Source organism: Ahaetulla prasina, chromosome 7 (assembly GCF_028640845.1).
Source record: "Ahaetulla prasina isolate Xishuangbanna chromosome 7, ASM2864084v1, whole genome shotgun sequence".
Taxonomy (NCBI): domain Eukaryota; kingdom Metazoa; phylum Chordata; class Lepidosauria; order Squamata; family Colubridae; genus Ahaetulla; species Ahaetulla prasina.
The window spans coordinates 91,254,651-91,269,821 of NC_080545.1; the positions used below are offsets into that span (position 1 = coordinate 91,254,651).

Consider the following 15,171-nt stretch of genomic DNA (forward strand, 5'->3'; position numbering starts at 1 on the left):
ATTCAGATGCTTGACAGCTGACTCGTATTGATGATGGTTGCAGTGTCCCAGGGTCATGTGATCACCTTTTGCAACCTTCTCACAACGCAAAGTCAGTGGGGGAAATCAGATTCACTTAACCACAGTGTTACTAGTTTAACAAATGCAGGGATACACTTAACTGTTGGGCCTCTGGTGGCTCAACAGGCTAATGCAGTCTGTTATTAACAGCAGCTGCTTGCAATTACTGCAAGTTCAAGTCCCACCAGGCCCAAAGTTGACTCAGCCTTCCATCCTTTATAAGGTAGGTAAAATGAGGACCCAGATTGTTGGGGGCAATAAAAGTTGACTTTGTATATAATATACAAATGGATGAAGACTATTGCTTGACATAGTGTAAGCCGCCCTGAGTCTTCAGAGAAGGGCGGGATATAAATGCAAATTAAAAAAAAAAAGCAAATGTGGCAAGAAAAATTGTGAAATGGAGCAAAACACACTTAACCAATTTCTCACTTAGCAACATACATTTTGGGCTCAATTATGGTCATAGGTCAAGGACTACCTGTGATTTGCTTAACAGCCATGGCAAAAAAGGTCATAAATTTGGGAGCAACTCATTTAATAGGAGTCACTTAGCATTCCTATTAGCAGAAATGTGGTCATAAGTCAAGGACTACCTGTATTCATATTTCTGATTGTTTCCTCAGCTATAACTTGGTACCGATGTCCATTTTTTAAAAAACTTCTTTATTCACAAATTGATTTTTTTTTTGAAAGAGTTCAGCATTGGGAAATGCTACGTTTATCTACACCAGAAATAGTGCAGAGAAGAATAAGGTAAAAGTAAAGGTTCCCCTTGCACATATGTGCTAGTCGTTCCTGACTCTGGGGGGCGGTGCTCATCTCCGTTTCAAAGCCGAAGAGTCAGCACTGTCCGAAGACATCTACGTGGTCATGTGGACAGCATGACTCAATGCCAAAGGCACACGGAACGCTGTTCCCTTCCCACCAAAGGTGGTCCCTATTTTTCTACTTGCCTTTTTTACGTGCTTCTGAACTGCTAGGTTGGCAGAAGCTGGGGCAGGTAACGGGAGCTCACTCCGTTACGCGGCACTTAGGGATTCGAACCGCTGAACTGCCGACCTTTCGATCGACAAGCTCAACGTCTTAGCCACTGAGCCATCGCATCCTTTCAGAGAAGAATAGAAGTATTTTAATACTAGGAACAGCAACAAGTGTGAATGAGTCCAATAAGTTGCCAAAGCAGATGGGATCCTGTATTTTAGTCAAGAACCTCACAAATGAATCTTACAAGCGTTCCCTCCCTCCCTCCCTCCCCCCCACCCCCGCTTCAAGCAGATTCAAAGCTGACATTTGCTTTAATAATTTCTACTTAATTTGACATTATGATTTTATGCAAATATCTTCTATATCGAAGAGAAAAAAAGAGGGAGGCAAATCTTTTTTTTTTATTTATTGTGAAACGGTACCTTGCTCTGATTTATGGAGGATATTTTTTTAAGAAAAAAATTAATGTTTTTCTGGCATCTGGCACAATAATGCTTGTGATTTTGTTTTCACATATGTTATGCAAGAAGGGTTCAGGATGAGAAGCTGTTTAGCATCAGGCATGAATGGTTCACTTCTCACTTCCAGTGGTAAAACATGCTGTCACATTTCAAAGAAGGCTTCCCAGCATTTCATTGGATCTCTTTTTCCTGGTGATGATTTTTTTACTTTCTATTTTGCACATGAAATAATAACTGTAACCCAACATCGTGTATATTTTCAGGCAGCATTTTAAAGAGTTGTTCCAGATAAAGTAATTCACATTGTCTTAATGCTTTTATTGTTGCTTCTGATGGCCTACAGTACAGTAGGCCTAAAATACAGTAGCCTAAAATACCATTGAATTATATAGTGCCATATTTAATTCGTATGGTTTGGGGAGGGAAGCTAAGTAAAATAGGGATCTATCTATCTATCTATCTATCTATCTATCTATCTATCTATCTATCTATCTATCTATCTATCTATCTATCTATCCATCCATCCATCCATCCATCATCTGTCTCTCTCTCTATATATCTGTCTCTATCTATTGATCTGTCTGTCTGTCTTTCTGTCTATCTATCTATCTATCATCTGTCTCTGTCTCTCTATCTGTATCGATCTATCAATCATCTGTCTCTCTATCTGTATCGATCTATGTCTATATCTATCTATCATCTGTCTCTCTGTATCTATCTATCTATCTATCCATCCATCATCTCTCTCTCTCTCTCTCTCTCTCTCTCTCTCTCTCTCTCTCTCTCTCTCTCTCTCTCTCTCTATATATATATATATATATATATATATATATATATATATATATATATATATATATATATATATATATATATATATATTTGTTTTCTGAGGTTTTCGCGGGTGTTTGTATATAGGTCTTTGGTTGTTGGGTTTTCTCCGTGTAAAATTGGAAGTGTCTTGGCGACGTTTGAAGTCTCATTCGTCATCTTCAGGCTTCAGCTTCGTGCTTCTGGGAGCAATGTGTGATCGCAGCTGTTTCTTCCTTTTAACTGCTAGTGGGGGTTTGAACTGATTGGGTGGGAACTTGGCTGTGCTCTGATTGGATGGGGGGTTTTCTGTGCTCTGATTGGATGGGGGTGTGTCCTGTGTTGGTGGGGGCTTGGTTGTGCTCAGTCTAGTCTGTGCTGCAGGGGGATTTGAGCTGGTGAGCTGCATAGCTGTTGTTTGGCTTTGTGGTCGTGCTACATCTTCATAGTGGGTGTCAGTCTGCTGCATGAATGGATTGGAGGGATTTGAAATGGCTAATGTTGCAGCTGCGGTCTGGCTTCTGGTCCTTGGTCGTGCTTCATGATCAGTGTGGGTTTGGGTCTGCTTTCTGGGTGGATGTGCGGTGGTGACATCCTGTGTGGACCTTGTGAGTGTGGGTCTGGTGTCATTCCTCGTGTTAGGGACTCGTTTGTCAATAAGGGCGGGTTTCCAAATGGCTAGTAGGCGGGAGGTGTCATCTCGTTTGTTCATGCTGTGTGGGCGTTTTTCTATCTCAATGGCTTCTCTGATTATTCTGTTGTTAAAGTGTTCAGTTTTGGCGAAATTTATCGAAATTTATCGCCGCAGCTGCAACATTAGCCATTTCAAACCCCTCCAATCCATTCATGCAGCAGACTGACACCCACTATGAAGATGTAGCACGACCACAAAGCCAAACAACAGCTATGCAGCTCACCAGCTCAAATCCCCCTGCAGCACAGACTAGACTGAGCACAACCAAGCCCCCACCAACACAGGACACACCCCCATCCAATCAGAGCACAGAAAAACCCCCATCCAATCAGAGCACAGCCAAGCTCCCACCCAATCAGTTCAAACCCCCACTAGCAGTTAAAAGGAAGAAACAGCTGCGATCACACATTGCTCCCAGAAGCACGAAGCTGAAGCCTGAAGATGACGAATGAGACTTCGTCGAAACATCGCCAAGACACTTCCAATTTTACACGGGAGAAAACCCGAACAACCAAAGACCTATATATATATATATATATATATATATATATATACCATCTGTCTCTCTATCTATATCTATCCATCCATCCATCCATCTCATCTATCTATCATCTATCCATCCATCCAATCTTACCTTACCTTATCTTATCATCTTATCATCTTATCTTATCTACATCCATCCTTTCATCCATCCATGCATCCATCCATCCATTCTGTCGATCTGTTCTGTCCATCTTATCTATTAACTGTTTATATCTGGCTGCTTGTCCCTCCCTCCCTCCCTCCCTCCCTCTTCCTTCCTTCCTTCCTTCCTTCCCTCCCTCCCTCCCTCCCCTAAACTATATGAATCTAGGTGGCTTACAGAATTACAACAGAATAGATAACCAAGGTAAAATGTAGGGAAATGCAACCATCAGTTAAACAATCCAAACATGCCACAAGAGTTCTGGCAGCAAATCTCACCTCGGTACAGAGCCAGGTTTAAGGGCTCCACTTTATGACTTCAGACAGCCTATAACTTTATCTGCTGGTGTGAACGAAAACCTTCGTTCCCACATCTTCAGGACAGAAAGACCCAGCCTAACCTCTCTCTTACTCCTTTCTTCCCTTCTTTTTCCCTCTCTGCTCGCATCTCTCAGTGCTCACCATTAAACAACATCCGAAATCCTGGTGCCGGCTCCCTTCCGCCCCCCCCCACCTCTGCTGACATCATAAATTATCCAGCTCTAAATGGACAACATTCATTAGCCAGGCACTTTACCAAAAAAGCTTGCTCAGTTGTTGTGTGTGTGTGTGTGGGGGGGTGCTCTCCCCCCCCCTTTTTTTTATTAAAAGTTAAAATGCTCCAGGCTGTCATGGAATGAAGGCAGCGGAGGCGGGTGGGCAAAGACAGGTTAGAGGACAGTGCCGCAGAACTAATAAATAAAAATAATAGCGATTACCGTTGGCTGAGTGACCCAGGGAGAAGAGCAGTGCCGAGCCATTAGTTGTTTCCTTTTCACTTGTCAACAGCCAGTGGCTTAAAAGCCTCACCCTTTGTTCAGGGACTAATAGCACCTGTTGGGATGATGGGAAGACAGCTGTCAAAGTGAGCGTGGAGGAAAGGAAGAGAGAGAGAGAGAGATGGAGAATGTTAAGGCAGGAAAGCCAAAGAGGAACAGGGTCCTAATGAATCAAAACAGGATAGGTTTTGGTAGAATAACAGCAGTGGGAGAGTTCAAATCTTAAGCCAAGGAAGGTAAGATTCTCTCTTTCTCTCTCTCTCTCTTTTAACACCAGATTCTTCCTTTTTCTTTCCAAAACATTGATGCCGCCAGAGAAAGCTGGGAAAAGGCAGGCTGATACAGTGCTTAGGGTACCGGAATGAGGCCCAACGTCATCCATTTTTCATAGCCCGATCAACCATGATGATGGTTAGGTGACCTAACTTTTACTTTCGATTTGATAACTTTATTGTTGTTAAGCCAGTAAGGTAAAGGTTCCCCTCGCACATAGGTGCTAGTCATTCCTGACTCTAGGAGTCTATTTGAAAGCTGAAGAGCCAGTGCTGTCTGAAGACGTCTCCATGGTCATGTGGCTGGAATGACTAAACACCAAAGGCACACGGAACGCTGTTACCTTCCCACCAAAGGTGGTCCCTATTTTCCTACTTGCATTTTTTACATGCTTTCAAACTGCTAGGTTGGCAGAAGCTAGGACAAGTCACAGGAGCTCGCCCCGTTACGCGACACTCGCGATTCGAACTGCTGAACTGCCGACCTTTCGATCGTCAAGCTCAGCGTCTTAGCCCCTGAAGCCACCGCATCCCTTCTTAGATCGCCTTAAGCTCATCCGATTCTTCTTTAGACTCACAGGGTGGTTGACCAAGATTAAAATGTACGGGAATAAAATGGGGATGGTAGCAAGAATTTAGATGTGATGCCCAATGAACTCTGGGAAAGAAAAATGCAATAACAAGTGGATTCAGAGAAGGTTGATAGTGAGATTAGAGATTTTTCTTTTGATTAGAACAGTGGTTCTCAACCTTTATAGTGCTGCGACCCCTTTAATACAATTCCCCACGATGTGGCGACCCCAACCGTAAAATGCCGCAGAAGGGGGGGGGGAAGCGGCAAACTGTTTTTTTTAATTTATCGTGGCTGAAGCCGTATTGGCTAGCGATCTGAACTGCTTGCGATTGCCTTGAGGACGGAGGTATTAAAGCGGAGACTCCTCCCCTATTAAGTTTATTGCACCTGAAGCCAGATTAGGCTAGCAATTAGGAGTGATTGCAGCTGGCTTGAGAGGGAGAAATCAGAGCAAAGATTTCTCTCTTTTTTAATTTATCGCGCCTGAAGCCGAATTCGGCTAGCGATTTGAAGAGCCTGCAGCTGGCTTGTGGAGTCAACCATTGAAGCGCAATTCTTTGACTCGCAAGTATACTTCCCATATTTCCGATGGTCTTAGGCGACCCCTGGCAAATCGTCATTCAACCCCCAATGGGGTCGCGACCCACAGGTTGAGAACCACTGAATTAGAAGGTTAGATCTACTCTCAACTGCTGCCTAGCTATGCAAGTTGAAGCCAACTCAGTGAGATAGCAGCGGCTCAAGAATGCAAGTCAGGTTGCCAGTCCATCTGATTCAATATGGTCTCCATTGAATGCCAGCTGATCTTGCTTTCCCTGCCAGATTTGGAGACGTTAGGACTCCACATTGCTCGTTTGATATACCAGGTCTTTGTACTACAGATAACCTGCCATGCTGCAGTCTACATTTTTGGTGAAAGAGTGAGATCATAAGAGTTCCAATCATGCACCCTCAGCCTAGAAATGTTGGAAGTGTTAAATCCTTGAAAACAGATTTTTCATTAGAGCTGTCAGCCCTTTGAAGTAATCCAGTCAGGAGATCAAAACCACGAGTACCAACAGTACCTTAATTGTAAGTTTATAGCAGGGATTTCCAAACATGGCCATTTTAAGGGGATGGCTGGGAGTTTAAATCCACAACTCTTAAAGTTGCCAAGTTTGGAGAGCCCTGGATTATAGTAACAGAACCTTGTAAATCTGAAAACCCTTATCCCTTTCTCCAGCCATGTTCCTTCCGTGGGCGTTCCTTCTTATCTGATCACTGTCATCACTGTAGCTCTTCCTCCTATCTCCTAAAGTTAGTAACTGACTTCTTTAAAATTATTGGTTCTCTGATTATTTAGGGCTCCCCTTCTTCCTGCAATCTTAAATCAAGCCTATCCCCATTTAAAATGTAATAATAATTGGTTGCTTAATACCAAGTCATCCTGTCCAAATCCTGTTCCATGGGGCAGCTATCTACTAACCTCCAAATTTATCTGTTTTACAAATGTTGTCTCTTCTTGGGGATAGGGAGAGTCTATATTGTTTTCTGAGTCCTTTAGAATTTCTTTTTGATCGACTATAGGTAAAAGTAAAGGTTCCCCTTGCACGTATGTGCTAGTCATTCCCGACTCTAGGGGGCGGTGCTCAACTCCGTTTCAAAGCCAAAGAGCCAGCGCTGTCCAAAGACGCCTCCATGGTCATGTGGCCGGCATGACTCAACGCCAAAGGTGCACGGAACGCTGTTCCCTTCCCACCAAAGGTGGTCCCTATTTTTCTACTTGCATTTTTTACGTGCTTTGGAATGGCTACGTTGGCAGAAGCTGGGACAAGTAACGGGAGCTTGCCCCGTTACGCGGCACTAGGGATTCGAACCGCTGAACTGCCGACCTTTCGATCGACAAGCTCAGTGTCTTAGCCACTGAGCTACCACGTCCCTTTTGATCGACTATATAATATCGTAATTAGGGGAATAAGGAGAAATGAGCACGAATGACCTTTGGAATTTGAGTGCCTCCATATATAACTAGATACCTAGATATCTTCAGATCGATTTCTGTCTGGCACAAAGTGTCATCTCTAAGAACTGTATTATGAAGTTTTTTCTTTTCTTTTTTTAAAGGAAAAATATTAAAGAGAATGAGAACGGTTGCAAAAGAACCAATGGAATTCTCAAGAGCAGAAGGGACTTAGCACTAGCACTTAGACTTATATACTGCTTCACAATGCTTTACAGCCCTCTCTAAGCGGTTTACAGAGTCAGCCTATTGTCCCCAACAATCTGGCTCCTCATTTTACCCACCTCGAAAGGCTGGAAGGCTGAGTCAACCTTGAGCTGGTCAGGATCGAACTGGCGTGAGTAGTGAGTTAGCCTGCAGTACTGCACTCTAACCACTGCGCCACCGTGGCTCATAACGGATAATACTCACTGGCAGTCCTGTGAACTAGTACATCAATGCTTCAGCACCATTTTGAAAATGGCCCCATGTAGTTTTGCCCATCAACGAACGAGGTTGTCTATTCAGAAGTCACATTTCTTTCAAGTGCATCTCCAATGCTGTTGCGCTACGGCTAGTGGCAACCGACTGGGTCTTTTTCACATCCTAAATCAGGTTACTGTTGCTTTAACCACAAGTCTGCTGTTTCTTTTATCAGTGCTCAAAGGTGAATACTTTGTCTAGCTGTAGGAGGAAGGCTTTGTCCTGGACCTTGCTTACAATAGGTTTAGAAGTAAAATGGTGCCATAGCCTATTGTTAATCCAGAATAGATTTCTTTTACCGCATTCCTGCTTCGGGAAGGTTTGTTAGCTTTTAATGACTGACAGTCTTCCACGGCAAATACTGTGGTACGCTTGGCCTGTTTACTTACCGCTCAAGGATTTTTTTTTTTTTAAGCAACTTCAGAAAGACAAAAAGAAAATAGCAATGTTTATATTATTTATTCAAGGTTGCTAAACGGTTTTGTTCAATTCTCAACGCCGCTTTCAGTAGAATTGTCCACATTTACTTGTTCTGCATCCATGTAGACTGGATGGAACGTTGCGCATCTGGCTAACATCTGGCAACCGCGCTGTAGAAGAAGGAGGTCTCATCGGTCCCATCATCGTGTTTTCCTGAAACACTTAGATGAGGCTTCTTACCACAGTGTGGAACCTTATTAGAACTTTATGATTTGGAGAAGGTTGATTGCTTTCTTATTGCCTTCAAAATGTAGTCTTAATTGTTTTTATGCTTATGGCCAGGAGTGGGCTGCTGGGAGTTTGCAGGGGTTCGGGAGAACCTCTAACTAAGATTCTGTGCTCTTCAAAGAACCCCCAAATCCCACTCCTAGCTTGCCCCACCCACATCACCCCTCCCAGGAGTCCCCACGCGGCCCGTTTTGGAGGCAGGTAAGTGCAGGGTGTGTGTGGAAACTTGGGGAGGGTGAAAACTTGGCCTACCGGAAAATCGGGAAGGCCAGAAACAGGCCTGTTTCTGGCCTTCAGAGGGTCTCCGGAGCCTGGGGAGACCATTTTCGCCCTCCCAGAGCCTCAAGGAAAGCCTCCTGAGCCCAGGGAGGGCAAAAATGACCCCCCACCGTGGTGCAGGAGGCTGACTAGGCCACGCCCACCATGGCCACGCCCACCCAACGACCGGGCAGAGAACCCCTTGCTAAAATTTTTGAAGCCCACCCCTGCTTATGGATGACTTTTTATTGCATTCCTCGGTTTGGTTTATATCCTATCCTAATTCCTCTTGGAATTTCTTCCACCCATTTTTCTTCAGAAGAACGTGAAATAGACATTAGAAAGGTAGAACATTTTAAAAAAGAAATAGTAAGGATTCGAGATGTAATCATGTTTGGGATAAAGATGTTGAAATAAGTCAAACTTATTTAAGTGCTTTAGTCACAGCGGTCTCTAAGCAGTAAACAAAGCAATATCCATAATATTATGTAGGCACTGTAATTATCTGCAGATAAGTCTTTGACTTACGACCGATCACTTAATGACTATTTGAAGTTACGACCAGCCCAAAACAGGGATTATGGTTTTCAACCCGGATTCTAAGTTCTGATGGTCACATGACTGAACTCCAGGCACTTGACAACAAGGCCTCATTTACAGGTGTTTGCAGATGTGGTTATGTGACCACATTTTATGACGTTTTTGCCAAAATTCGACATTTCTGGGGCTTCGCAAAACTGCACCCAAAGCAAAGCTTAACAGTGGCTTAACGACCACTGAATTTGCTTAACAAGAGCAGTCATTGGTTAGTATCCATCGCCAAAAAAAAAAAAAAAGGTACCAAAATCAGGTTGGTCACATGATCGATCCAGTTTATGACCATCAAAACATAAGATTGTATTGAGTAGGTTCAATGATAGTCATACATTGAGGACCACCTGAACTAATAATGGAATGAAGCAAAATAGAAGCCATCCCGTCTCAGTCGACAGAACCATTTCTCCCAACCTGGAGGCCAGTTAGACTAAGTCACCCAGCTGGCTTTCCTGGCCAAGATGGGATTCGAACTCACATCCCATCTTAGCCCTGAAAGCCACCTGGGTGACTTTTTTTTTTAAACAAGTTTTTATTGATTTTTCAATTTTCCCCACTACACACATACATAGTTTATGAACAGAGTATTGGTCATATCATATAGAATAGAATAGAATAGAATTTTTTATTGGCCAAGTGTGATTGGACACACAAGGAATTTGTCTTGGTGCATATGCTCTCAGTGTACATAAAAGAAAAGATACCTTCATCAAGGTACAACATTTACAACACAAATGATAGTCAATATATTGATATAAATCATAAGGATTACCAGCAACAAAGTTACAGTCATACAGTCATAAGTGGAAAGAGATTGGTGATGGGAATGATGAGAAGATTAATAGTAGTGCAGATTCAGTAAATAGTTTGACAGTGTTGAGGGAATTATTTGTTTAACAGAGTGATGGCGTTCGGGAAAAAACTGTTCTTGTGTCTAGTTGTTCTGGTGTGCAGTGCTCTATAGCGTCGTTTTGAGGGTAGGAGTTGAAACAGTTTATGTCCTGGATGCGAGGGATCTGTAAATATTTTCACGGCCCTCTTCTTGATTCGTGCAGTATACAGGTCCTCAATAGAAGGCAGGTTGGTAGCTATTGTTTTTTCTGCCGTTCTAATTATCCTCTAAAGTCTGTGTCTTTCTTGTTGGGTTGCAGAACCAAACCAGACCGTTATAGAGGTGCAAATGACAGACTCAATAATTCCTCTGTAGAATTGAATCACCAGCTCTTATACAATTTAACATATCCAAATACATTTCACTTTATTTCAATTTCTGCCAAAGTATTCTTTTTCCACATTTTCCATTTTGTGTCTTAATATTTCCATGCTCAATTATATAAATCACATCTTCCTTCGGGCCTCCAGTTCTAATTTCTCCATTTTTACTAATATTTATTGAGAACCATTTCTCAAAAGGCCAAACAATTTCTTAGGGACTTGTGGTTGAGTTCAGTCCAGCTCCTCTCACTATGGAGATTCTGTGGAGTCCTTGGAGATTCTCGATCATCCAGGTCATGGTTGTCCTAAGGGTGCTTTTTTCAAAAGGCAACTAGACTTTCCTTTTTTTCTTTGAAAACATTTCGCTTCTCCTCTAAGCAGCTTCTTCGGTTCGGTTCAGTTTGAACTGAAAAGCTTCTTGGATATCAAGTGAAACCAGGAGTGAAATCCAGCAGGTTCTGACAGGAGAACCAGTAGCGGAAATTTTAAGTAGTTTGGACAACCGGCAAATGCCACTCTGGCTGGCCCCAGAGTGGGGTGGGAATGAAGATTTTGCAATATCCTTTCCCCAGGAGTGGGGAGGGAATGGGGATTTTGCAGTATCCTTCCCCTGGAGTGGGGTGGGAATGGAGATTTTGCAGTATCCTTCTCCTGCCACACCACCAAGCCACGCCCACAGAAATGGTAGTAAAAAAAATTTGGATTTTACCACTGAGTGAAATGTTTTCAAAGGAAAAAACAACAACAACACAGTTCAGTTACCTATTGAAAAAAGCACCTTTGGGACGATCTCACTAAAGTATAATTTGGTTCTGTCAACATTTTATCTATGATTTTAGGTTTAATCCCCAAACCATGAACTAGCCAATGCTATCTTTGAAAATAACAGAGGTAGCATCTCTTTAAAGGGCCAGAAGCCACCCCATCTTGCTTACTGGTATAAACGTAGACGAGGAATATTTCTCCAGAATTTCATCTTGAGTTCCTAGGTGCTCTTATCTGGAGCCAAGATTTTGTCAATGGCTATAGGTGACCGTGGAGTTGAGTGTGGGAAAGTGACAACCTGCAAAATATGCCACGTATCGCACTTAGACAGGATTTGGGCTGGTAATGGATACCAAGAACGTGCAACATACAATTCTAGCATAGAGCAACGATCTTATGCACACCCTCTCAGTCGTGAACAATGCAAAGGCTTTGCATTTTCCAAGTTGGGAGTCAACAGATTGCAATTTTTAAATTTGGAAGGAACAGGGCGGAAGAGAATCAAATGCACTAGGATAACATGTGTTATTCTTAATCCATGGTGTCATAATTTTCAAGTTCAAAATATGACACATTTTACATTAAACTTGGAGCGTGACTGCTTAGCTCAATTTATTTACAAGTCCGAAGCCCTTCCCAAAATACAGCTATTCCCATTTCTTGCAACACGATCAATATATCTAGGCTGAGGAGGCTATTGCGATCAAAGCCTTGGGAGAAGTCGATATGGGAATATTTCCTAAATTTACTCATCAATCAGCTTCATACATTTCACTTTGAATAATAAGCCATGTTTGAGAAAAGTGCAAGGTTCATGCAGCAGGCTAAACCAAAATAACCCTAGGATTGTTTAGCAGTTTGTTCCCGGCTTTTGACTGTCATTTACAGTAGTATGGAGATGTCAGTTTTGAAAAACAAAACAAGGAAAACAAAATTAGACAGTTTAATCAACAATTTGTTATCTGGAGAGGAAATTTACCAGCTGCTAATAATGTGCCGTCTCTAAACCAGACAGTTCCTTTGAAAAGTTAACATATAACTCCCTTTCAGTCCCCAAGTAGGGGTTTAGACAAACACTGGCTCAAATTAGACCTGAGCACAGAAGTGGGGGGATAGCGGTTAATGTTGTAAGATAAAAGATAGTCACTGTGGCCATTGTTATTTAGATGGAACATACTGGAGCACTTACATTTTACTGCGCTCCATTTTCTAACTGAATGCAGTACTAATCGCAGGATTGAAAGCTATTACATTGTGAACCTTTCTCACCGCTGACTAGAATATACAGTCACATTGTTTGGAAGGAAGTTGAATGTCCTGTGGGTTGTATTAGGTTTTGTACTTTATAATTGCAAGAAAAATATATTTTAAAAAAAAAAGTTTCATGGGAGAAGCAAGGACAGAGACAAACAATTATAAATGATGAAATTGTTTGTGGATAAAACCAGGGGTGCTATTCAGCAGGTTCTGACAGGTTCTGAAGAACTGGTAGCGGAAATTTTGAGCGCTTCAGAGAACCGGTAGCGGAAATTTTGAGTAGTACGGAGAACTGGCAAATATCACCACTGGCTGGCCCCAGAATCGGGTGGGAATGGAGATTTTGCAATATCTTTCCCCTGGAGTGGGGAGGGAATGGGGATTTTGCCATGCCCACCAAGCCACGGCCACAGAACCAGAAGTAAAAAAAAAATTGAATTCCACCATTGGATAAAACTTATAAAATCATAAACACATACCTTTTAAGTAAGCCAATGTTTCTCAACCATGTCCACTTTAAGATGGGTGGACTTCAACTCTCAGAATTCCCAGTCTTTAACTCCTAGTATTCTCCAGCCAATATTCCAGCTGGGTAATTCTGGGAGTTGAAGTCCTGACATCCTAGAGTTGCCAAAGTTGAAAAACGGTGAAGTAAGCAACGTACACATTGAGTTGCTTACTATCTCTAATCAACTTGATCCAACACTGAGAATCTAATCTTCCAGACTTTGTTTTAAGGAATTGTGGGATTCTTTTTTTTTTTTTTAGCACACTAATTTACAGAGTGTATAAATGAAATTAGATTCATAAATCTAATTCCCCACCCCCATATTAATGCCTATTAGGTCAATCTCTCGAATAAATTCATGGACAATATATCCGGGTCATGATAGCCGTCTTCCAGTACTGGAGAGGCTGTCACTAAGAGAGATCGGGATAAGAGATTGGGACAAGCAACCAAGAACTAAGGAGGAAGTTTCTGACAGTGAGAAAAATTAATCAATGGAATAGCTTGCTTCCTGGAGTTGTGGGTGCTCCATCATTGGAATTAATTGGAGGTTCTCATGAATAGACTGGACAATCATTTGATTGGAGTGGTATAAGGACTCCTGCCTTGAGCAGGGTGTTAGACTAGAACAGGGATCTCCAACCTTGGCAACTTTAAGACTTGTGGACTTCAACTCCAGGAGTTCCTCAGCCAGCTGGACGAGGAACTCTGGGAGTTGAAGTCCACAAGTCTTAAAGCTGCCAAGGTTGGAGACCAGCGGTGGGCTGCTGGGGGTTCGCAGGGGTCCGGGAGAACCTCCAGCTAAGATTCTATGCAGTTCGGAGAACCCCCAAATCCCACTCCTGGCTGGCCCCGTCCACCCCTCCCCTCCCAGGAGTACCCACTGCCTGTTTTGGATGCAAGCAAGTGCAGAGCACGTGTGGGGGCTCGGGAAGGGCAAAAAACAGGCCTACCAGAAGATCAGGGAAGGAGGGTCTCTGGTGCAGGAGGCAGACTAGGCCACACCCACCATGACCACACCCACCCAGCCACCAGGCAGAGAACTCCTTGCTAAAATTTTTGAAGCCCAGCCCTGTTGGAGACCCCTGGACTAGAAGACCTCTGAGGCCCTTTCTAGCCCAGTGAATCTATGACTCTAGATCAGGGGTCTCCAACCTTGGCAACTTTAAGACTTGTGGACTTCAACTCCCAGCTTTGCTGGCTGAGGGATTCTGGGAGTTGAAGTCCACAAGTCTTAAAGTTGCCAAGGTTGGAGACCCCTGCTCTAGATGGACTTCATTTAGCAGGACTTGGCCTCTTGTCTGCAACTCTTTAAAGCAGCTGTAACATTTCCTAGATTCCCCTGGATGCAAAAGGCAGAGTTTAGCTCCTCATTCGCACCTCTCCAGGCCTTTTCCTAGCTTTGCCTGGGAATAGTACCTGTGAACAGCTTTAAAGTTGCAAAACGGGCCACATTTTCACCTGCACGCATCCTCAAGCTCCCTTTTCAAATTCAGAGCACCGCACAACCTTCCTTTACTATTCCGAGCTCTTTTTGGATTATTATTACAACTGCTACACTTATTGTTTGCCGTGAGTGTGTTACAAGGGGAGAGGGGTTTGAGGGGAGGGGGCAAGAAATCTTGCCACAGCATGCTTACCACCACACTATGTTTAAACACATTGTAAAGTGGATGTAATTGTAAACACACCGAGGGATATAATTACATGTAGCAGATTTAGTCGCTAATTCTTTGCCTTGTTTTTTTTTTTTTTCCCCTCTCCTCCTCCTTCCCCTCCCCACCCTCACCCGCCCTGTGCATTCTATCAACATAATTATATTTTTTTGACTGCAGGCTAACACCCTGAAATTGACAAGCATCCATTATGAGCAGAAACTTGTTCTGTAAATTGAAAAACAATACACGCCAGGTTTCTGTGTGCCCATTGTCATATGGAGACAGCTTTGTTCAGAGAGAGGAAAAGCTAATGATTTTGAAACAGCAGGTGACAAAATGCATTCTTTCTTTCTTTCTTTTTTTTAACCATGCTTTCCCCTCTTATCAGTA

General features: G+C 42.9%; 1 protein-coding gene across 3 annotated transcripts in view; it reads left to right on the plus strand.

Moving 5' to 3' along the window:
* SOX5 (SRY-box transcription factor 5) overlaps window positions 1-15,171 on the plus strand; it is a 623,404-nt gene that overhangs the window by 251,808 nt on the left and 356,425 nt on the right. The window lies entirely within an intron of this gene.